This window comes from Motacilla alba, chromosome Z (genome assembly GCF_015832195.1).
Source record: "Motacilla alba alba isolate MOTALB_02 chromosome Z, Motacilla_alba_V1.0_pri, whole genome shotgun sequence".
Taxonomy (NCBI): Eukaryota; Metazoa; Chordata; class Aves; order Passeriformes; family Motacillidae; genus Motacilla; species Motacilla alba.
The window spans coordinates 34,608,307-34,630,432 of record NC_052046.1 but is presented as its reverse complement, the minus strand read 5'-3'; the positions used below and the strand labels follow the sequence as shown (position 1 = coordinate 34,630,432).

Genomic DNA, 22,126 nt, shown 5'->3' with positions numbered 1-22,126 from the left:
TGGTGTTTGTTTTTTGTTTCATTAGGAAAATCTGCCCTGAACCTAAAGGACTCAGTTCTGGCAAAAATAGCCATTTTCTTTGTGTTGTGGAAAAGTTATCCAGCTCACCTCTCATTCAAGAGTTTTCAGTTAGCACTTTGGTGCCTTCTGTAGTCTCTTCAGATATTATTCAGTACACCAGGAAGGTTTTGCATCTGAAAAAATGGATCTTCTTCCTTCTGAGAAAGATCATCCAAAAAGAGCTGGAGTTTTAAGGATCTTTCCTGGATGTGGGTTTTATAATGGGGTCTAGAATTGGTACAAAGTAATGCCTGCATCCAGGTGTCACTTTCTGTAAACTGGACTATGACCACTGAGATGAGAGAACTTCTAGTGGAAACCACATGTCATGGATTCACCCCAGCAAGCAGTCGTGGTTTCACCCCAGGAAGGCCCTCGGTCACTCTCCTGCCCATGCAGCTGGGGAGAGAATGGGAAGGGTAAAAGCTGGAAAACTCCTGAGTTGTGATATACACAGTTGAATAGGGAAGACAGTATCCATGTGCATAACAAAGCAAAACAAGAAGTTATTTCTCACCACTTCCCATGGGCAGGTAGGTGTTCAGCCATCTCCACAGGAGAAAGGCCCCATCATGTGTAACTCTTATTTGAGAAGACAAATGCCATCACTGCAAATATTCCACCTTTTCTCCATCTTCCCCCTACCTTTATGTGCTGAGCATGATGTCACGTGGTCTGGAAATCCCTTTGGTCAGTTGGGGTCACCTGTCCCAGCTGTGTCTCCTCCCAGCCTCTCATGCACCCCCAACTTCCTCACCAGCGTGAAAGCACAAACAGCAGAAAAGGCCTTGGATCTGTGTAAGCCCTGCTGAGCAATAACAAAAACATCTCTGTATTATCAACCCTCTGTTCAGCACAAATCCAAAACACAGCCCTATACAGGCCACTGTGAAGAAAATGAACTCTACCCCAACCAAATCCAGCACATTATACTTCTGGTGTGGAAATAAAAGTTGAATTTCATTTTGAACGCTGTGTCAATATGCCAAAATAGAACAGGAAAACTGATTGAGTTGCTTTTACAACAGAAATGCAGGTTTCTCTTGGAAAAATGCTATTTTGACACTCTGCTGAATTTTATTAGGAATTTTAGTGTTTCATGTAATAGAAGTAATGAATTTATGTAATAAAATTATAACAAATCCTTTTTTTTTCAAAGGAGATTCCAGACTTATGATGAAGTACCTAGGTACTATTCATCAGACTAGTAATTCTAATGCTACTTATTTTTACAAATGTTAAGGAAGAATTTTATAATAGCAGTTAGAGACAGGTATAGTGTCTCAAGCTTCACTAATTTTTAGACAATTTACATGATTCAACATAACAACAGGTAGCAACATAAGACAGTCTAATACTCAGCCTGTGGGAAGACAGTATGATATCTGTGATGTCACAAAGAGCAAGGTTCTTATTGCTTTTACCTCAGGTCAGTAATTTATAGGGTGGTGAGAAGCCTTCGCTTCATAAAACTGTGTTGCTCAAGAAAAAAGACAGTGACCAAGACCAGGGAAGAGTGATATGCCTCAGTGCAAATCCATGGGACAGAAATGTTTTGATGCTGCATGTAATTCTGGACCTGCGTGCAGAAAGACTAAGCTAGAAGGAGAAAAACAGATGAACATGGGTACACATTATCTGCCTAAGGATTTACTAGGAAAACAAGGTCTCTTTAGTCTGGGGAAAAGTGGAGAAGAGTTTGCTAGAAGAGACCTACAAGGTCCTTCATGGCACTTGGAGAAATGAAAGAACAGACTTTGCCTAACCTTTGAGATCCCAAGGACTGGGAAAGCAAATGACACAACCAAGGCGGTGCATGTGTCCCCTGCTTACCCTCACAAAGAGGCATTCATCACATCAGTCAAGCTTTGGAAATCCTTGCCATGGGGCACTGTGACTTACAGGCATCCATGAAGCAACTGCACTACTTGATAGGAGAGTAAAAAGCCACCAGTCTATTAAATAAAAAGACAGGCATCCCCAGGGCACAGGTTGCTGAAAACTAAGACCTTGTTTTGGAGGAGTTGTTCTTACTGTGCTGCAACACCATGGTGCCCTCCATGTCCTGCAGGCACTTCCAGGCTTCTGCTCCCAAATCCTGGCCTGACAGACTTTTGTCATACCTAGGTAAACAATTCACATAACTTTACACAATGAACCTGTCATCTGCTGCATACATCGAGGTGTTGAGGCTCTTTATTGGGTATGAATGTCCTAGGGTGACGTTATGATGCTTGTATCCCCAGTCGTTGCTCTGTTTATGCTGGATATTATGTCCTGTGCCTTCAAGACTGGCTCTGAAGAGCGAAGTTTTGCTTTGTTTTGTTTTGTTATCAGCCTGCTCACTCCTCCAGAGTCGGCGGGACACAGAGACCGGGCAGTACATAGGGCTGCTTTTGCTTTTTTTTTTTTTGGCTTGCTCTCGCTTTGTTCTAGCTCCTGCTTTGCTCTTGCTTTTGCTTCTGCTTGTTAGTTAGTTTAGCTAGGCAGTCCGAATTTTCCCTGGACTGTTTTTCTTTCCCTTTTCTTGGAACCACTCAAACCTGCTCTGGACCGGGACCTGGGAAACACCGAGAGCTTGCACCTCGTGGCCTGCGGCAGCCATCCCCAGTGCCGGAGGGACCGACAACAGAGCGGCCACTCCCAGGAGAGACTTTCTGAATTTGCCATCTTTTTCAGAGCGGTGAAAGAGTTTTGTGATCCAGTATTGTTCATTTTGTGTGCTGGGGGGTGCTGTGCCTGTTAAATAAACGGGTTCTTTCCACTTCTCTCCGAGGAATCCTTCCCAAAGCGGTTGGGGGGAGGGGCCATTTGGGTTTGCTTTCTGGAGTGTCCCCCTTTGGAGGTTTTCTCCCAAATTTACCCTAAACCAAGACAAAACTTGGCGCCCAGCATGGAGCACTGAGCACGTGATTGGCTCAGGATAAAGCAGGGAGAGAAAGGCTGTTACTATGAAACACACCATAACAGCTTTCCTTTTTACAATCTGAAGATATGCAGGGTTGTGGGCCTTTTGAGCATGCTGCCCTGGCATCAAGGTGAAGTCCAGTTTCTCAGAGGAACAGGTCCAGATTTTCCGTTTCAGCAATTTAGACAGTCCTTCTGCTTTTACACCTGGTAAAGCAGCATTAGACACTGTTGGATTCAATCTATATCAGCACAACAGGGCAGGTTGAGAGAAGCAGCAAGATTTTGGATTCAGAAAGGTAAAAAGTTGTGCTTGAGAGTTCCATCAGCTGCCTGTGTTTATGAAGTTCAAGAGATGCACTGACAAGGATCTGTGAGAGGACTCCAGCACTCTTCTGAGGTTGAAGGGAACAGGGTTGTTGCAATATTTAAAGTTAGCCAGGGCACGACCCCTGGAAGCTGTGCCAGTGCATTTCTAAAGAACTCTGAGCCCAAGCACCTGAACCACAATCTGCACTGGCAGACAGGAGTCCCACTGGAGCAGGCTGAGGGAGAATTCAGAGAGGAACTCCAGCCCTGTGTGGCATGGGCTCTCTTGGGTGGTGATGGGGCTGCATGTACCCGTCCTCCTTGGGCCCTGGGCCCTCCCTGTGGGCTAGTTAAGTAGGATTCTAGCCTCAAGGTTTTGCTTATGAAGCACAAGTTCTTTCATGATGGGCAGCTCTTCTTAGTGCCCTTGGTTTTACCATTTCAAATCCAAAATTAAGCCCAAAAGCCCACCACACCTACAATCCCTGCCAAGTAAGCACCAACAGCACCAGAGCTGCTCAGAGCCACAAGTAGGGTCCAGTGGGAAGGACAGCATCACCCAGGGCTCATGGTGCTTACACAGCTGGGCTTGGGTCTCATGTTTCCAGGTCAAACAGAATCATGTGGGTCGTGATGTAGTTAACAAGAAGAGCAGAGGCTTCCTCAAAGCTCATTCCCTCAGGCACTGAGAAGGTGTGACTGGCCAGCACATTCACTACTTCTTGCCAGAGCCCTGACCTGGCCAGGACCATTACCTTATCGCTGTCACCGAGGGCGTGAACGGTGCCGGTGCACACCATGCTGGGGTAGACGGGCGGCGGTGGCAGCCGATTGTACAGTCCCTGCCGTGCCATCAGGTCGGCAAAACTGAGCCCGCAGGCACGGATGCTCACCGAGACCTCTCCAGGCAGCAGCTCCACGCCACACCACACCTGCACCTTCACATTGTCATAGCCACAGAACCCCGTCAGCACCAGCGCCCGGCACTCCACCGCCTCCCCACCACCTGCCAGCGGCTCAGGGCCAACAGTGATACAACTCTATTTACCCAACAGCTACAGTACCACTAATGGAGAGCACCAATGAACCTGGACAGGAGGTGTGGTCAAAAAATTAATGTATTTTTATACATTTAATTAATTTTAAGGGGTTCCTTTAAAATGTTTAAAATGCACTGCATGAAAGAAACAGCACAGTTTAAGAGGACCACTACAATGTCAAGATCCATCAGGAAGGATAAAAAGCGGGAAAGGGAGAAGAGGAAGAAGGAAAGTGGAGGGCAGAGAGGATGTGAAGAAAGAGGATAGCTATGGAACCTGCTAGTTTACCTGAAAACCATGCAAAAATCCAAAACATGTCATGAAATACATTAACCACCTACGAGGTCTCCTGTTCAAGCCCACCAAATTTTGGACCCCTACCCGAACTCTTGTTTTCTTGATATTTGATGGGTTGAACACTACAATTTATCAAAATTTTGAAGGACATACTGCCCTAAATGCAAAGACTTAGTCTACAAGAACAAAAATAACTAAAACTGCCTCCACACTTAAAAAAGAAAACTCTCTCTCATTCACAACTTCTTAACTAGAAATAAAGTGTTCAAATCCTGGAAAAATCAGGAAATAAGTGTTTTTCTGATTTCTAAAACCAGCCCCAGTATTACAGAACTTCATATGTTGAAGTTACCAGTCAAAACGACTTTCTTAGCCAATTTTAGTCAAATTCACAAGACATCTCATTTTTCTTTCTTTCTTTCTCCAAGACAGTCATTTTGGAATCTGTCAATGACAGATGCTGTAACCATCCTTCAGACCTAGTTAAGCACTGTTATATGGATTTAATATATAACCTATTCAAAAGCAATGTGTTGAAAACATTCTTCCAAATCATTAGCTGCTAATGAAATACCAGCTCATCCACATTAAATTATATTATATTATGGTGCTGCTTCACCTCTTCACAACATAATTCTCTGCTGAGAGATCAAGGATGCTGCCAATTCCATGCCCTTTAATCAAATCTGAATGCTCAAATGTTTTATCTGGCTTCTACTTGCTAGTCTGGCCTTACACACAGTTCTATTTAACTCCTATGTGGTTTCTATAAAGTCTGACAGGATGTCTTGGCATGATTACAGTTCCTATATGTGCTGAAGTTATTACTCTGGTATTAGAAAATGTGTTGTCAACCAGGAATTAACAAACCAGCTAAGATAAAATAACTGTAATCCTGCACCTTCATTAAAACTGGATTCAAACTGTGATTATCAAAGAGAAGGAAATGTGGGTTTGCAGCTAATGCCGCAGCTATATGCTGAAGGCTTCAATTCCTGGTACTCTGAAAGATTTCTTGCTTGATCTGGAGCTGTGCCTCTTGGAGCCATGAGATTGTAAACCCTTGTTAAAGCATCTAGTCACGTTTGCAGATCCTTTGAAAGGTCCTTGAATATCACTGACTTTCAATACTGTACAAGCATGAAAGCTAGCATTTTTTTAAATTTCAACACATACATATCTGCACCTCCAGAAGACTATATTCCTTGGAAACATTGAAAGTTGTATGTCTTCACCAGTTTTCAGAGGTAAATTTGGAATATCTTTGATAAATACATTTCACTGCAGTGTTTAGAAAATAATTTTATCTAATGATCAGGGTCACTTGTTGTTTTATGCTCCTAAGATATGACTACTCCACGCACTCTACTTATAGCAAAAGTAATTTCCTTTGTTTAGCAAAAGAAAGCTACGAAAAAATCACAGTACAAAGCAGTTAACCATGGAGGTAGATCTTAAAGAGTAACGAATGAAACAGGGAGAAAGAATGATAGTTTCACCTCTTAAAATATCTGAAAGAGACATCAAAGGCACCTTAACTGATGATGTAGATTGCCTGAAAACCCGAATGGCCAACAGAGCTCCAAAGGAACGTTCAGATTTGGACCTATCTCTAGAGCTGTTAAAAAATTGAAGAAAGAATAAGGAAAAGGAAAAATTAAGGAAAGAATGGATGTTGAATTAAATCAAATGAGAAATAGCTTTACTGAATCCTGCTTAACTAGCCCACAGGGAGGGCCCAGGGCCCAAGGAGGACGGGTACATGCAGCCCCATCACCACCCAAGAGAGCCCATGCCACACAGGGCTGGAGTTCCTCTCTGAATTCTCCCTCAGCCTGCTCCAGTGGGACTCCTGTCTGCCAGTGCAGATTGTGGTTCAGGTGCTTGGGCTCAGAGTTCTTTAGAAATGCACTGGCACAGCTTCCAGGGGTCGTGCCCTGGCTAACTTTAAATATTGCAACAACCCTGTTCCCTTCAACCTCAGAAGAGTGCTGGAGTCCTCTCACAGATCCTTGTCAGTGCATCTCTTGAACTTCATAAACACAGGCAGCTGATGGAACTCTCAAGCACAACTTTTTACCTTTCTGAATCCAAAATCTTGCTGCTTCTCTCAACCTGCCCTGTTGTGCTGATATAGATTGAATCCAACAGTGTCTAATGCTGCTTTACCAGGTGTAAAAGCAGAAGGACTGTCTAAATTGCTGAAACGGAAAATCTGGACCTGTTCCTCTGAGAAACTGGACTTCACCTTGATGCCAGGGCAGCATGCTCAAAAGGCCCACAACCCTGCATATCTTCAGATTGTAAAAAGGAAAGCTGTTATGGTGTGTTTCATAGTAACAGCCTTTCTCTCCCTGCTTTATCCTGAGCCAATCACGTGCTCAGTGCTCCATGCTGGGCGCCAAGTTTTGTCTTGGTTTAGGGTAAATTTGGGAGAAAACCTCCAAAGGGGGACCCTCCAGAAAGCAAACCCAAATGGCCCCTCCCCCCAACCGCTTTGGGAAGGATTCTTCGGAGAGAAGTGGAAAGAACCCGTTTATTTAACAGGCACAGCACCCCCCAGCACACAAAACGAACAATACTGGATGACAAAACTCTTTCACCGCTCTGAAAAAGATGGCAAATTCAGAAAGTCTCTCCTGGGAGTGGCCGCTCTGTTGTCGGTCCCTCCGGCACTGGGGATGGCTGCCGCAGGCCACGAGGTGCAAGCTCTCGGTGTTTCCCAGGTCCCGGTCCAGAGCAGGTTTGAGTGGTTCCAAGAAAAGGGAAAGAAAAACAGTCCAGGGAAAATTCGGACTGCCTAGCTAAACTAACTAACAAGCAGAAGCAAAAGCAAGAGCAAAGCAGGAGCTAGAACAAAGCGAGAGCAAGCCAAAAAAAAAAAAAGCAAAAGCAGCCCTATGTACTGCCCGGTCTCTGTGTCCCGCCGACTCTGGAGGAGTGAGCAGGCTGATAACAAAACAAAACAAAGCAAAACTTCGCTCTTCAGAGCCAGTCTTGAAGGCACAGGACATAATATCCAGCATAAACAGAGCAACGACTGGGGATACAAGCATCATAACGTCACCCTAGGACATTCATACCCAATAAAGAGCCTCAACACCTCGATGTATGCAGCAGATGACAGGTTCATTGTGTAAAGTTATGTGAATTGTTTACCTAGGTATGACAAAAGTCTGTCAGGCCAGGATTTGGGAGCAGAAGCCTGGAAGTGCCTGCAGGACATGGAGGGCACCATGGTGTTGCAGCACAGTAAGAACAACTCCTCCAAAACAAGGTCTTAGTTTTCAGCAACCTGTGCCCTGGGGATGCCTGTCTTTTTATTTAATAGACTGGTGGCTTTTTACTCTCCTATCAAGTAGTGCAGTTGCTTCATGGATGCCTGTAAGTCACAGTGCCCCATGGCAAGGATTTCCAAAGCTTGACTGATGTGATGAATGCCTCTTTGTGAGGGTAAGCAGGGGACACATGCACCGCCTTGGTTGTGTCATTTGCTTTCCCAGTCCTTGGGATCTCAAAGGTTAGGCAAAGTCTGTTCTTTCATTTCTCCAAGTGCCATGAAGGACCTTGTAGGTCTCTTCTAGCAAACTCTTCTCCACTTTTCCCCAGACTAAAGAGACCTTGTTTTCCTAGTAAATCCTTAGGCAGATAATGTGTACCCATGTTCATCTGTTTTTCTCCTTCTAGCTTAGTCTTTTTGCACGCAGGTCCAGAATTACATGCAGCATCAAAACATTTCTGTCCCATGGATTTGCACTGAGGCATATCACTCTTCCCTGGTCTTGGTCACTGTCTTTTTTCTTGAGCAACACAGTTTTATGAAGCGAAGGCTTCTCACCACCCTATAAATTACTGACCTGAGGTAAAAGCAATAAGAACCTTGCTCTTTGTGACATCACAGATATCATACTGTCTTCCCACAGGCTGAGTATTAAACTGTCTTATGGTGCTACCTGTTGTTATGTTGAATCATGTAAATTGTCTAAAAATTAGTGAAGCTTGAGACACTATACCTATCTCTAACTGCTATTATAAATTATTTAAATATTATTACACCCTGTGAATGCACAAGTTGATATTAGAGGGGTAATATGAGCCTGCCTTTTAGTTTAAAAATATACAGCGAAATTGCTACTCTTTGGAGCACCATGTGGGTTTTTTGTACAAGTTCCATTTTCAGGTCAGAATCACCAAATCTCAAAATAAAAACACACCATTTTAACAGCAACAAAACCCTTGTCTATGCATAATATTCTGCCTCATAGCTATTTATTAATTAAAAAATTTTATGTTTCCTCCCATTCAAAATAAACAAATTGTTAAAGAGCTAAACAGAAGCATTATTTATGTTTTGAATGTCTACACAAACAAAAACCTGGAGTATTTATTTTGATGTAGCATTTACTAATCAAAAGGATAATTTAGAATATGTTTAATTATATACAATTGTTTTAAATTAATGTTATTTTATAAGTACAGTATCAGCTAAAAGTGCTTTCTAGCTTCAGGCATAAAATAAAATTCCTAATATTAGTTATCCTTCTCTCTGTACATGTTACCAGCATTCAGGGATGCAGTAAAACTTGCCTTCTACTTGAGAGGGCTGTTTTGATGTATGTATCTCCAAGGGACATTGCAGAAATCATCACTGTTTCATGAGGCATCTTAACTTGCTCCTGATATTCTAGGTACACCATAGATTGTAATTTTCTTTGCAGATGGTTTAGTTTGTGAATTTTTACATGGATTTTTTTTCCCTAATAAAAAATTTTGATCTGAAGTTCAGTATATAAAAAAATAAAAAATCCTATAGTTATTTTATTCCAGTTTGAGTGGACTAATCACAGATTATGGATATTTTATCGCATTTACAAAGAAGTGTACAAGAAGTGGACATGGAAGGGACATGGAAGTGGATAAGAAGTGAAAAAAATGAGAAAGAAAAATTATAGGAATAGGGAAAATACTGTAAAACATCAAGTCCATTTTAATTACTGCAACTCTCTTACTTATTAACTTTCCTACACAAAACTACGCTCTCCAGAAACTTTCAAAAATCTATTGCTAGAAGCAAAACCACAATTTTAAATACAATCGTAGTTTATGCTAGAAGTACCAACAATTGCATCCATCAATTTTAGTATCCCACAGATTATATTATAAAATCTGTGGGTCCACAGTCTCCTTGATGTCCAAGATTTTTTGTTTTGTTTCTTAAAATTAAGCAAATACATTGCCTAGCATTGTGCCTGTTTTATGTTTCTGTGATCTCGTAGAATATGTTTTGTGAGAAGCCAAAAGCATCACTGTGTCTCCTGGAGGCACCATCCTAATGTAAAGCTAACTGCCTCCAAGGAGCTTAGCTGTAACCTTACAAAGCAAGGTACAGGCTTGCTCTTGTTCCCTGTGCCAGGAGAACATGTCTTCAGCTCATGTTTTCGGCCAGCTGTTAATATTTTCCTGGTACAACTATCAATGAACTGGTTTGAAGTTAGAAATTACATGCTAGCCTGAGTTATCACACCCTACCCCTGGTATGAATGTCCTAAAATAAAGTGTACACCAAATTTTTCTGGGAGAACCCAGAATGCTTTTGTTGAGTGTTTTCTGGGTGAACTGATGCAGTCTACCTGCTAGCAAATAAGAAACTCTGCTTGATGATGATATTACATATCACTAGATAGTGTTAAAGTCATTAGTGGCGGTGGGTTGTCTTTGATAATAGTAACCCTTGTAGAACCGCTTCACTGCATTATGAAAAGCTGTCAATATAATTGTTTATGCTTTTGGAGATTCAAGAAAAAAAAATTACAAGCTGGTAGTATTCATGGTTTAGCTCTTTCATGCCTTAGAGGTAACTCATCAAAAGTCAACAGTTGGTTTACGAAGAACTACACTAAAAACCAGATTCTATTCTTGTTCTGTGCTCAAGTCTGGGCCACTCTCTTTACTATAATCTGATAACACTGATTCAACCCTTATGTAGAACACAGCCAGCTGGTTGGATTTCTCTTGTGAACATGATTCAGCATTTGAGAGCTGATACAGACCAAGTGATCAATTTAAATACTTGTAGCAAAAATGCTGTCCTCTTTTACGTAACGTTGATATATCTGAGTTTGAATGTTATCTTTACAGTTTTCATATAAATATATTTTCAAGAAAATATGTTGTTTTGACAATGCAAACTCCGGATGTGTTTTCATTGTCTGGATCTCTTGCCACTCCTTAAACAAAATATGCAGAGGTTCTAAACAGGACAACACAATTTTAAATACAATCATAGTTTATGAAAATGTTAATATTGGGGTTTTTTTGTGTTCTCTCATCTCCACTATTTCTGTATAAGAAAAATGGCAAAATTGTGATGAAACTATTACTTTTCTTCACAATTCTCATAGAAGTTAGTAGTAGCTCTCCTTTTCTAGTTATTTTTGCTATTGTCACTTTTAGTTGTATCATCCAAAGTACTTATGAATGTGCTTTGGTACATCAGGCTTACTTCAGAACATTTAATCTGTTTAGTTGATGAAGAAGCAGGAAACACTTTAAACTATTTTCTGAGTCAGAAACATCTTTCTTGGATGTTTTTCCTGTCACCAGTTGTGCACACTGACTGCCATTTCATTTCTCCAACTCAACAAAACACTAGCTTTAACAGATTTTGGGCTGGAATGCCATTGGGCTTTCCTAAAAATGAAATTTTTCTTGTACTGAGTGTGAGGCATTGAAGGAAAGTCTTTCTTGAATATATTAGGAACATACACTGGAAGATTATGTGAATAGCAAATATAACTAATATGATTTCTAGAATTCTATTATAAATGGTTCTTTAAAGAAAAAAGTATTTTAGAACAGTTTTATAAGTAATTTCTTAGATCTCAATGTTCCTTGTGAAATCATGGTAGAGCTCTATCTATTAATTTGCAACAACTAAAGGTGTGCATTTTTATTTAAAGCCTTTTATTTACTAATTTTAAAGAACTATTTCATTCCTCAAGATATTTTCTTTCAACCAAAATCTCTCAATGGAGTTGAAAGTAACTTCACAGCATGACTGTGACAGAACTAACTAGCCCAAAGGCCCAAGTCTCAGATGAGTGGGAGGGAAATTGAGGTCATCCCCTTAATCTTCATGGCAAGAGTTAAACTGCCATGTTGCTGTATATTATTTAATTTCTCTTTGTAGGCAAATCTGAAAGAAAATATGTTGTCTCAGCTGCAACTGCTTAACATGTGTCAGTGTTTGATAATTTTTTTAGTCATAGGACTTTTAACAAATGCAGAGTGTAGTGCCCACTTTGAGGTCAAAAGAGGTTCAGAGGTCGTTCTGTATGGAAGAGTCCTGAAGAGTGAGTAATATCTAAGTAGACCTTTTCATGCTCCCTTCTCTTGCAAACTTCCTGCTGTTCTACTACTCCTGTGCCATGCACGCAGGAAAGCTGCTATACTCACAGGGAGCCTGTCCTCCTTCTGTGATAGAGAAGTGAACTAGATTTGTTTTCAATCTTTGGTTTTTTTACTTCAGAGGAAGCAGTAGAGGCAGACATGGAGCTGAAGATCATTCCTCTAAATTGGTGTCTATTTTAATCGACTTGCTGAATTCCTCACTGAATTTGCTTTTCTTGTAAGTATTCTTTCATGTTATTAGACTTCTGTATTCCTTCCACTAGCCACTTTCACTCTCATTGCAGAAGTTTTATGTGTCTTTTTTCCCAGTAAAAAGTGGCTGTTCAGCAGCCTTTGAGCTTGTCATCACAGATTTAAAAGGAAAAATTTACTGGCTTGTTTTCTCTTTACTCTTTGGTATTGTCCTTGTGCAGCTGGTTTCTGCAGATGTTTTCTGAACAGAGCTAGAAACCTTGCAAATATCATCAGTGTTACAAGTTTCTAGTTTGCTTAGAGCTGCATCACACAAGATACATATGTCCTTTGCAAGATCTCGCTGCACTCCTTGACTTAAATATAACCTTCACCTTGTTGTAAATATATGTTTTCTCACAGCAGTAGAATAAGTAAACGTGTATCTGTTATTGATGCTGGAATCGCCTTTCTTATGTGAAAACCATGGTTTCATATAATCTGTGTGTTCCATTCACAGACTAAACATGTTTTTCTAATTACCTTTGTATAATTTTATGCTGCATTGATTTGCAGCTGAACTTCTCATTAACTATTTTTTTTAAAGTTTTAATTCTTCTTTACCCTCTGCATCTTTTTTTGTTATTCCTTGTTGTCTATTTCCTTCCTCAGCTTTCTCCATTTAATTCCCTTCAAATGAAGAACACTTCTGCACATGAATATCTTTCACGTGTCTTTTCTTCTTCTGACTCTGAGAGTTCCCACCTTCTGTAAAGCATTTTTTGCACACCACATCTTCCAAGTGCTTTACCTTTTGAGCTTTTGAAGGAAAATATGTTAGAAAAACAGAAATGCTCCTGACAAATACCCTTTATTCTGTTACACCTGCTCATTTGTTAGTGGCTGATTAGAGTACAGGGAACAAAGGTAATTTATTCAATAGTTGGTATCTATGTAGGCAACTTTGTACATATTTCTAGGCATTGTAAAGCAAATAGTAGAAAATGGAGTTTGGCTCTTGGCTGTGAAGAACTTTACTCGCTGGAGTATGCTTCCTAAGGGGGAAGGGGGGGATGGTGCGGGCAGGGGGAAGTGCTGTTTCCCCAAATCCTGTATGGTGTAAAATCCCCAAAAGTTAGAACATTTGTTTTTCATCACTTGGATTTTGTTTTAATATAGTGAGACTCTTGCTAGTAATGACAGGCCATATCTCCTAGTTTTAGAACAGAACTATTCCACAACTAGTGGTGAATTTAAAAAAAAACTGTAGTGGGAGACCAGCCTAAACCCCATTGCTTCCCTTTCATTTCAAAGATTCTTACCTCTGGGGGAGAGTTTGACCTAAATTTTACGGGAAAGAAAATGCATTTCAAATGCTGACTTGAAAGTGTCCTAGGAAAGAGCAAAGATGTCACTGGTGAAAATGGACAAATCTGGCAGCTTCAGTCTTTGGTCCCAAATGTAGAGAAGCCAATGCTACCTTCAGAAATAAATTCTTTTTTCAGTCTGACTGCTCTTATAAATTAACAAGAGGGAGAGAATGACATTGGATTTGCTACTAGTTATGTTTGGATTTTGTCTTGTACTTTTATAATATAGCAAGCACCTGCAAAAATTCTTGTGAAGAAATCTCCAGTGGTTTTTTATTGGTTAAATATTTTCTTATGTAAAAATATATGATTTTCATAGAGGGAAGCATGGAAGGGATAACGTGAAACAAGCAAGGAAAAGGAAGACACTAGTCTGCTTTATATTCCTTTATTTTGGGAAACTGGTCCTAAGTGAGATGCTGCAAGGGTGCTGTATCTCAATAGCACCAGTTGTATTAGAGATTGTGATGTTCCCAGTGTGTGGAGAACTCTGCTCAGAATAACTATGTTAGATTTCTTGAGCTATTCCATATGGGGTTTGCTTGATTTGGATTTTGTCATTTGTGGTATTTAAAATGGTATTTTAAATTGCTTTCTTCTAGAAACATGGATTTTAAGAGAGTGCTTACAACTCGTCTAGGATTTGATATGACAGATATTTATATTTAATGCAGAGCAAAACACAAAATACACTTAACCTTTATTCAGTTGCATTGTAAATGTATTCTACTTTCTTTCAACTGAAGTGAATTATATTAATAACTTGTTATTGTTAAAATGTCAAGAGTATTTTCTTTCTCTTTGAATTATCATTTTTTTTGCTCAGGGTATTGAGTTTTGCTTATCGCTTCTGACATGGAAAGGAAGAAATGTAATCTTACGTGAAATGTTCAGTCTTCTCCTGAATAGGTAGGTTATTTCTTTTAGATTAGCTCAAGTAATAGTTACAGAGCTGACATATGGAATGTGGAAGGAGACAGGAACCAGACAATGCACTGAAACTGAAACGCTTCCTCGTTTAAAGACAGTCTCCCTGGGACTAATAGAGTGATGAGCACAACATGTCAGGCACTGCTGTATATGACACTTCTTTTTATTTTCACCGAGCTGATTTCGAGCATGTAGCTTTTATTTTACTGTGACATAATCCAAATAATTTACATGCACCTTGCAGAGTTGAAGTATACCTGTTTGGGGATGAAATCAGAGAAGTTCAGGGAGAAAAAACATACGACAAGGAGTTTTGAATTTCCCTCCATTGCTGCAGCTGAAGAAAAATGTTCACTGTAAAGTATCTGGTTAATCAGATGGACCTTAAATGGTTCTCCCCTCTCACCACTTCAGAAACAGGTCATTCTGCCTCTTAAAGAAAAGCTATATTGTGGGAAATGTGTTCATCCACTGTCAGTCTAGAAGGGTTGAGGACTGTGTGGATTTTGTGCTCAAGTGAACTTTCCCTCCTGACTTAAAAAATGAACAGAAATGTGAAGTTAAACATTTGAATAAAGGTATTGTTCAAAATCAGAAATATATGAGATATTCCTTCTAATGGCTTTAGTTCAGCAAGCCAAAACAGATTCAAATGATGTCTTCATCACAAACTCTGTTTGTTTCACAGATATAAGGTTTCACTTTAAATTATTGTCCTTCCATCTTCATAGAAAATAGTACAGCTTTATATTTCATCAACAAGGACAACTTGGACACAATGCTGGCAAAATTTTTCCTTCCACTAGAGTTGGTTTAAGCCAACAACTGTATGTTTTTAAGTTCTCGTTTTCAAATTATTTTAAGCTTCCCAACAGCTGCTACTGAGTCATTTCTAAAACCATCGGTGAAAGAGCAAGGACTAGGATAACCTTTTTTCTGTGCATTTGTCTTTAGAGTAAACATTTGGCCCAAGAGTATTAGTAATAGTATTGTTTTCCAGATGGAGAGTTTTTTTAAAATATTTATTATTAGTTATTTTTATAAATTTATTAAATTATAGTACAATGTACTACACTTGGGTCATGGCAATCCCTGACACACCCACAGGCTGGGTGGGAGAGGACTGAGAGTTGCCCTGTGGAGAAAGGCTTGGAGATGATGGTTGATGGAAAACTCAACATGACCTGGTCATGAGCACTCACAGCCCAGAAAGCCAAACGTGTCCTGGGCTGCATCCAAAGCACCGTGGGCAGCAGGGGAAGGAGGGGATTCTGTTCCTCTGTTCCACTGTGGTGAGATCCCACCTGGAGCACTGCACCCAGCTCTGGGGTCCCATCACAGGAAGGACATGGACTTGTTGGAACAAGTCCAGAGGAGGCCACAAAGTTGCTCAGAGAGCTAGAGCACATCCTCTACAGAGCCAGGCTGGGAAAGTTGGGGCTGTTCAGCCTGGAGAGGAGAGGGTTGTGTGGCGACCTCACAGCAACCTCCCAGTAACAGAAAGGAGCATCCAGGGCAGCTGGAGAAGGACTCTTCACCAGGATCTGTATTGATAGGACAAGGAATAATGGGTACTAATTGAAAGAGGCTAGGTGTTAGGAAGAAATTCTTCACTGTGAGGGTAGTGAGGCACTGGAACAGGTTGTCCAGGACGTTGTGGATGTCCCAGCGCTGGCAGTGTTCAAGGGAGGTTGGATAAGGCTTTAAAATCAACCTGCTTCTAGCAGAAGATATCTCTGCTCTTCACAGTAGGGGCTGGGACTATATGATTTTTATGGTCCCTTCCCTCTTAACTTTCCATAGTTTTGGCAATGAAAGGAATGTAAGAGTAAATCTTAGTTTTAGTATCTAAATCCTACAGTGATGCCAGAAATATTCATGTGCTGTCTTATTTATAAGAAATTTGCACATATTTTCACACTACTGGTGTGATATCTTTCGTGACTTTAAATTCAGAAGAAATATCATTGTCCTGTCTATTGTCAATCTCAGCTCTTCTTTCATTTTTATGACCTTATAGCTTCAAAATTAAAACTGTAGATGGGAATACCATTGAGAGTTGGGGAAAGCATGACTCAAACCTCATGCTGACCCACCCACAGAACAAAACAAGCAAAAAAACAAACAAAGGAAATAAAAAAGATGTCTTTTTTTTTAAAATCACTGTTATGTATTGCATTGTTTCATGTCAGAAAAGGAGGTTAGAATAAAACCTGGGTTTGCATCTTGCAGAGTCTGGGTGAAGTTCTGAGGGTAATCTCAAATGTGAACTTCCAGGCATGCTTCCTATTTCTTTAACAGAAATGCTAAAATGTGAAATCAATTTACTTTGCAGAAAATTTATCCTGGCTGTCTGATATTTGCAAATTTTACTGGTTTCCTTTGGGGTGGAGAAGATATTACAGAGAGTCATTGTTTTAAAATATTGTCCATTGTCAATAAGAGATTTTTTTTTTCAAAGTGTACTTACAATTTATCTCCCCTACCTATCCCATGGAAAGGAGTGAACTGAATATGTTTTGGAGACTGCTGTTCTTAGTGTGACTGAAAGGGATAATATGAAGCATTTTACTAGTTCTTAAACCATATTCCAGAGAACAATTACTTGTCATTGGATGTGTCTGGAAGAACAGCAACTGCCTCCATCATCTTGTCGTTTAATCCTAAAGCTATGTATAGTATCTCCCCTTAGTGGTGAGCCAGTTTGAACAACAAATTAGTCCTGAGCTTTGTGTTTCCCCAAAAGACTCCCAAATGAATGGGCCAAGATGTTATTAAGGGCATATTTGTACTGTGCTTAAATACTCTTTATAATGGCATAATTTGAAGTTAAGGATTGTTAATGAGTTGGGGTTTTTCTTAAAATCAAGTGCTTGCATGAATACAAACACAGAAAAATCCTGCATTCTTCTTTCCACCCAATAAAAAGCATAATTTTTTGAGGTGAAAAATAAAGGGAAAACAAATAGGTATATCCCTAAAATGGTTTGTAAATAAAAACAAGCTTCCATCTATTATCTGCTTATAAGAACTATCCTTTTGTTTTTTATTATTGTGTTTATTATTATTTAATGTCTTAGAAAAAATAATTTGCTTGTGGGATAGATAGAACTGCTGGAGGAAAATTCTTATTTAACCTGCCAGGAAATGTCTTAGTGAGTAGTTAGGCAGCCCAAAACAGTGCAATTTTGCTTTGTAAAAATGTATATGTATAGTAGAAATCAGTTTTGGAATGAACAACTGTCTAGACATTTGACATATTAAATAATAAAGAACTGAAGCCCTGGATTTATTTAATACAACTTCTTGAGTGGAAAGTATTGTGTTTTATATATGGGGCCAAGAACCATAAAACCCAGGACTCTGGTCCCCTTTTTGATGCTGAGTGACCTTAATAATTCTTTGCATTTACATAGCACTTGGCAAACATTATTAATTTAAACTTCACTGAGTCCCTGTGAGGTATAGAGGGGTAATTATCTGACTTTTTCAAGTGTGGAAATTGAAACTTGTAGAGGTTATGCTCTGAAATAAAACAAGTTGAGAAAGAGGGTGGAAACCCAGGTCACTTGGCACTTACTCCTGCTCCTAGTCGACTGGAGTACTGCTGAAAGGCTCAACTCCTTAGCTTAGCACATGGGGTTAATGCTGCTTCCCAGGCTGTAGATGCTCACGCTGAACTGTGTGCAGGGAGATAAGGAAGATACACATCTGTGGCATCTGTCTTCCAGAAGGTACCACTGACTGGCTTTGAATTTCCTAGGAAAATCCTTGTAGGCAAGGATGGGCAATTCTAGCCCAGAAGAAGGCAATGAAAGGATCTTTTATTTTGACCGATATTGAAAATCCAAGACAGCTTGCCACAAATGCACTCAAAATGGATGCAGAGCAGGGCAGTATATTGATTGCACAAGCAGGATCTGAGGCTTGGTTATTCACTTCATGAGTCTGAGCCAGGCACTCGTCCTTTTTGAGCCTCAGATTTCTATTTGCTATTCTTAATTTGCTTTTAGGCCATGCTGTGCTGCCAAAACATGAGTTCAGGAAATGTTGGATTTTAATGTGGCATTTTATGGCTTTCAGATTAATCTGACTGAATTTCTAGTGCAGAAGCTTTTTCCTAGTTAAGGCTTTCACTTATTTTTTTGCTGTTCCTAAGACAGGCCAAATTGCTGAAATCAGAAGACAAGAAGACATGACATGAATGTATAACCAGTTTTTATTGCCAGCATTTACATCTGGTGGAGGTGCCTGTGGGTGGTCAATTTGCAAGAGGGCCAACATAGGAACCCTATTGGAACCTTCCATCTCATACGCTGTGAGGTTTTCCATTCCTGAACTTCATTCAAAAGAACTGCGCAGCAGGAAGAAAGAAGAAATTTTAATTTACCTTTCTAACAGATCCTGAGTGCCAGCTACAGAACAACAGGTGCAATGGCACTTTCAATTTATCATGATCTATGTCAACCTGCCAAAGTGGCCTTAGTGCACCATTCTAAAGTTATGTGTCTTTTCCTTGCAAGGTATGTGGGCTGCCCCTGGTGTTTTCCCTATTCAAACAACATTTTTCTTTTTTGTGGATAAATTTTTACAATAACAAAATATGCTACCCCTTTGCAGAATTCAATAAAGCACTTCTGTTTATTCCTGTGGTTTGTTTTTTTTTTTGTTTGTTTGGGTTGTTTTTTTTTTTGTTTTTTTTTTCCTTATGTTTTTGTTTTTTTCTGTTTTTGTTGTTTTGAGGGTTTGGTTTTTTTCCCCCCAGTTAACAGTATTTCCTTTTGTAAAGGTGGTTTTATTTGCTATGCACCCCAACAATTCTTATATATCACCTATTCACAATAATTTTGATATAGTGAATTATTTTTTATATAAGTGTGCATTTCTTTGTATTTTTCAGAGTCTTCTGTTCTACTGGTTTTCCAGTAAATTATTATTTTCTCTGTATTACTTTACATGCTGTGATTGCTTTGTTATCTATAAAATAAAGGTAGGCTTAGTTTACTCCTTTCATCACTGCCAGAACCTCAGTTAATGAACTGCAGTTTCTCTCATTACCATAGCTTTGTTCTGCTTTGTTCTAGTGATAATTGCCCTTGTCATCCTCTTGTAACATTTGCTGTGAAAACTTGTGTTTTAAAACAGAGAGAAAGTAATAGGTGGTGTTGGAGAGAGATTAATTAGGCAGAATATTTTGCAAAATGAGTTGATAAAGAAATGTTTGTATTTCACGTCATTAAATAACTGAGTCAGAATTGATTATGTAAACAGGAGCACACATGGAGGAAAGGCTAAGCTGCTTTACTGCAGCAGATACAGTAAGAATATGGCTGAGGCAGTTTGCATTGTTGATCCATGGCGTACTTTTGGCCAAGTGAAGACAAATGAAAATTTTCAAATGTCTGTCTTTAAACTTGTTTTTTTTCTCTCTCTCTACTGTCCTTTGCCTTTCTTTCTTTCAGCCTAATCTCCCTGTTTTTACACTTAAGAGTTTTTTTTGTAACATGGTTATACCGCTTGTTAAACCATGTCTTTATGAATCCCTTTCCCAAAGGCAAAGAAAGAAATGTATTTTGCTCAGAACGACCAAATTAGTGAACAAGTTTGAAATTAATGTCTGTTTTGTGCTGCTGGGGGGCTCACTAACACTGTCAAAACCAGTTTCTGGGATCTTGCAGCCACAAAATTTAGATAAAGCCACTAAGATTTGAAATGGAATACCTTTTTTAATGAGAAATAGGTGTGAAGTGATCAATAGAAAATACAAATAATAAAAATATAAATAAAATAAGAGATTCAGCTTCATTGATACATATACACTGTTTCCCTAGTTCTGGAATGTTTAGTCAAACTACAGTTTTTTATAATATCCGTCAGTAAACACAGACTTCACTGCTCCTCATTCAGCATTTTTTGTGTCCTGAGAGTCTTCCAAAGGAAACTAAAGATTTGGCAAGGCATGGAAGCTTATACAGAAGACTGTTTATTGCAAGGGAGTTTGGAAGATAAACTTGTCTTCAAGGAAACTAAGGTTACCAGGTGAAAATTACAGATAATGTTACTGTATAACAGGACCCGTGACAGAAGCATTCCAAAACAGTGGAACCAGTCTGGGAAAATGCCTGAGACAGAAACCGAAGAGATAGTTCCAAGGGCAGTGGGTGTGTGCTGTTCTGGTTCTGTGTCTCTAATGACATTGTGATGGAGTTACCCTGTGTCTCCAACTCTGTGTTAAAGATGCAACTCTGCTCTTTAACACATGGGTGTATCTTCTCCTTGGCACTTTTTAATAAAACACAGATTAATGCATTTTTTAGGGAACCCAGTTGTTGAAATCCAGTCCTCACTTCAACACTTGTAAGTATAGTGGAATGGATACAAGTACTCATTGTGAGCACAGCCACAGTGCAAATGCAAAGGTGATCTGTTCTTGGAGGACAACACAACAGTTTTTGCAAAAGACTCACATCAGGCTGTTGGGACAGCAAGTGAATGTGCATTTGAAGATGTAAAAATTCTAGAGACCACAGATGTAGTCTTGTCTCCAGCAGTGTTTCCAAGCCTATATCCATTACAGCAGAGAGGAGCAGCTGCTGTCACCACAGGGTGCTTGCTCAGTTCATATGGAGAGGCGTGGAAATCCACAGCATACTTTTTCATCTTGCTCCGTCCAATAAAAGGTATGCTCAAACAGAGAGAGATATTTAGTGATTGCATTCATCTGTTGAATACTGGTAATTACATATTCCTGATGTACCATCTAACTGCACAAAAATCAAGCTGAAAACTCAACCCTGTTGATTTTGGAGGCTGTTTATGTGTGTGGTATGTGATGCAGGAAAGAAGGAAAGCCCTCTGTCCTGTGAAACAGCTGCCAGGTGCACTCTGGTGCTCTGGAGCTGTGGAGTCTGGCCTGTGACCTAATTGCCATGAATAAAATGAATACATCCCAGTATTTTCATAATTTTAAAAGAGCCTTTGGTTAGATACACATAGTCTCATAGAATTAAGTACATGAGAATGAACATCTACCTTTAAATTTTAAGGAATGGGTAAACTAATTGCGATTGACTGTTACAAAATACTGAAAATGTGAAATGGTTTCTCTGTATGTAGTTGTGATTTAAGGTCCGGTATGGCTCCAACTTACTTACATGTCAACTGAGGAAGGAAATGTTTTCTTCAGTTGATTATAAAAGCAATTGATTTTTTCCTAATAGATTATATACCCTGGTATTTGTCACAGCAATGAGAAGTGGCTCAATTGAGAAGCTTCTTAAAGCTTGTTAATTAGGAATGGACTGGATACAGCTCTACGCATCTGCCTGTAATCTGTGAGAACCAGGCTAACAATATTCTCTCTGTAGATGGAGTTCAAGTCAAGTTAATGGTGTTTGTCTTTCTCTATATTTTTATTTGCTCAGTCTGCTTCAGTTCTTTGGCACTTGATAAAGAGCCATTGAAAATGTTGACCCAATACTCATATCAAAGTTTATTTTCTTTTTTCCCTCCTGTGTTTAAGCATTACATCTCAATTCAGTGATGGTTTTCTTGTCAGAGATGTAAGTGCTTTTCATGTAAGAATGATTATATATTCAGTAGGAATTCCTCATGCACATAAGCATTTGGTGA

At 39.6% G+C, this 22,126-nt stretch overlaps 1 long non-coding RNA gene across 1 annotated transcript in view; it reads left to right on the top strand.

Annotated features, from left to right (window-relative positions):
* LOC119696046 overlaps nucleotides 1–19,121 on the top strand; it is a 45,378-nt gene extending 26,257 nt beyond the window's left edge. The window contains exons 2-4 of the long non-coding RNA XR_005255485.1: nucleotides 12,142–12,240; nucleotides 14,391–14,473; nucleotides 18,654–19,121. This is a non-coding gene — a long non-coding RNA (uncharacterized LOC119696046). The remainder of the gene's footprint in view (nucleotides 1–12,141; nucleotides 12,241–14,390; nucleotides 14,474–18,653) is intronic.
* Nucleotides 19,122–22,126: the final 3,005 nt, after the last annotated feature.